We start from the raw sequence: 3,159 nt of genomic DNA on the forward strand, positions 1-3,159 counted from the left end.
GTGACGAAGCGTTTTCTGGCCCATCACAGGCAGCTCCACTTTCTCTTTCAAGGGATAGTCCTTTAAAGAGTGGAGAAAGAAAAGAATAAAGTCATCAAGTCTTTGCAAGTGCGAAAATAAGAATTGTTCCGTCCTAGCTGATGACACGAGAAGTGATGTGAGCAGCAGGAGCTTCAGCTACTGTAGTTGCGACCTACCTAAGTGAGATTCAATCACGTTGACCACCATTTACATCTATTGCAAGATTTTTTTGTTGTTGTTTGCTTGTATGGCCACCTTCCAAGTTGGAGTGGACCTCTGGGGGTGGCGAACAAAACGTTCTCGTTTCAAGGCGTTGCTGCAACGTAGTGCGACTGTGATGTGGGTATATAAGCACCGACATGTAGTCAAGGGATTTATATTTTTGTGATGAGTAAGCCTATTTTTGAAAAGTGAGATATTTGTTGCCAACGGCCTTGCCACAGTGGTAACACCGGTTCCCGTCAGATCACCGAAGTTAAACGCTGCCGGGCTGGGCTAGCATTGAATGGGTGACCATCCGGTCTGACGAGCGCTGTTGGCAAGCGGGGTGCACTCAGCTCTCGTGATGCAAACTGAGGAGCCACGTGACTGAGATGTAGCGGCTACGGTCTCGTAAACTGACATACGGCCGGGAGAGCGGTGTGCTGACCACATGCCCCTCCATGTCCGCATCCTGAGGATGACACGTCAGCCGGTCGGTACCGTTGGGCCTTCCAAGGCCTGTTCGGACGGAGTGCAGTGTAGTGAGTGAGATATCTGTTGTGTCCTTCGGTGTAACAATGTGGATGAATACTCTAGAATACATCAAACATTATTGAAGGATTAAAACATAAATGTATTTATTTAAAACATATTCGGTATAAAGCATATACACTCCTGGAAATTGAAATAAGAACACCGTGAATTCATTGTCCCAGGAAGGGGAAACTTTATTGACACATTCCTGGGGTCAGATACATCACATGATCACACTGACAGAACCACAGGCACATAGACACAGGCAACAGAGCATGCACAATGTCGGCACTAGTACAGTGTATAGCCACCTTTCGCAGCAATGCAGGCTGCTATTCTCCCATGGAGATGATCGTAGAGATGCTGGATGTAGTCCTGTGGAACGGCTTGCCATGCCATTTCCACCTGGCGCCTCAGTTGGACCAGCGTTCGTGCTGGACGTGCAGACCGCGTGAGACGACGCTTCATCCAGTCCCAAACATGCTCAATGGGGGACAGATCCGGAGATCTTGCTGGCCAGGGTAGTTGACTTACACCTTCTAGAGCACGTTGGGTGGCACGGGGTACATGCGGACGTGCATTGTCCTGTTGGAACAGAAAGTTCCCTTGCCGGTCTAGGAATGGTAGAACGATGGGTTCGATGACGGTTTGGATGTACCGTGCACTATTCAGTGTCCCCTCGACGATCACCAGTGGTGTACGGCCAGTGTAGGAGATTGCTCCCCACACCATGATGCCGGGTGTTGGCCCTGTGTGCCTCGGTCGTATGCAGTCCTGATTGTGGCGCTCACCTGCACGGCGCCAAACAAGCATACGACCATCATTGGCACCAAGGCAGAAGCGACTCTCATCGCTGAAGACGACACGTCTCCATTCGTCCCTCCATTCATGCCTGTCGCGACACCACTGGAGGCGGGCTGCACGATGTTGGGGCGTGAGCGAAAGACGGCCTAACGGTGTGCGGGACCGTAGCCCAGCTTCATGGAGACGGTTGCGAATGGTCCTCGCCGATACCCCAGGAGCAACAGTGTCCCTAATTTGCTGGGAAGTGGCGGTGCGGTCCCCTACGGCACTGCGTAGGATCCTACGGTCTTGGCGTGCATCCGTGCGTCGCTGCGGTCCGGTCCCAGGTCGACGGGCACGTGCACCTTCCGCCGACCACTGGCGACAACATCGATGTACTGTGGAGACCTCACGCTCCACGTGTTGAGCAATTCGGCAGTACGTCCACCCGGCCTCCCGCATGCCTACTATATGCCCTCGCTCAAAGTCCGTCAACTGCTCATATGGTTCACGTCCACGCTGTCGCGGCGTGCTACCAGTGTTAAAGACTGCGATGGAGCTCCGTATTCCACGGCAAACTGGCTGACACTGACGGCGGCGATGCACAAATGCTGCGCAGCTAGCGCCATTCGACGGCCAACACCGCGGTTCCTGGTGTGTCCGCTGTGCCGTGCGCGTGATCATTGCTTGTACAGCCCTCTCGCAGTGTCCGGAGCAAGTATGGTGGGTCTGACACACCGGTGTCAATGTGTTCTTTTTTCCATTTCCAGGAGTTTATAACTTTGCATCCTGTAGTCTCCCTGCAGGCTCTATCTTCTCCACTAATACTGATTATCAACATCCACTAGCAACCGTAGTGTGACTAGTGTCATGCTAGGTTCGTAAAGATCTCCCTACCGTCATGCTACGTTCGTAGGATCTCACTCGACGTGGTCGGAGAGTGACCGGAGAGTAGTCTGACATTAATCTGAAGATACTTTGAGGACAATCTGAGACGGGGCATTTTTTGTGGGTGTTTACGGTACAGCGTCAACGGATTAGAGAGATCTAACTGTCTTGATGTAGGACATCACTACAATGGGTTCAGTGTACTGCAAGTTGAAGGTGTGGCGGTGGGACTTGGAGTCCCGTAACACCTTCAGAGGGTGGCAGTTGAATGTTGTCGGTAAGAAGTGACACAATTACATTGCTAGTGATGGCCGTACCAAGGATTTAGAGGCGGAGCCCTGAGAGCAGACGTGGGAAGTGACGTGATGCGGATTCATCGTCGTCTGGTGGCGTCTGGAGACCTCTCTCTAGCAGCAGCTCGCGGCAGCCGATTTAATTGTCTCTTCTACGGATACGACAGGAGTGCACGAATACGCCGAGAGCCGTCGAAGAAGACGCCTTCGATAGATTAGTAGTTAGACGCTAATTTTGTCTCACCACCACGTCAACGAGTACAAGAATTCGGTAAATAAAAAAATTGCGGTCAATTTCTCAGTTCTAATGTTTAAGAGATTCGAAAACAATAAAAGGCCAAACAATTACAGCAGAGTCAATTGCATATCAGATTAAAAATACAAGTTAAAGATTTTTTTTTACAACAACGAATTATTCCTTTCGTGAAATTGTTTATGC

General features: G+C 50.8%; 1 pseudogene; it reads left to right on the forward strand.

The window, feature by feature from the left end:
- The first annotated feature begins 445 nt into the window (after positions 1 to 445).
- Positions 446 to 562, forward strand: LOC126093134 (5S ribosomal RNA; annotated as a pseudogene).
- The last annotated feature ends 2,597 nt before the right edge of the window (positions 563 to 3,159 follow it).

This window comes from Schistocerca cancellata, chromosome 7 (assembly GCF_023864275.1).
Source record: "Schistocerca cancellata isolate TAMUIC-IGC-003103 chromosome 7, iqSchCanc2.1, whole genome shotgun sequence".
Lineage (NCBI taxonomy): Eukaryota > Metazoa > Arthropoda > Insecta > Orthoptera > Acrididae > Schistocerca > Schistocerca cancellata.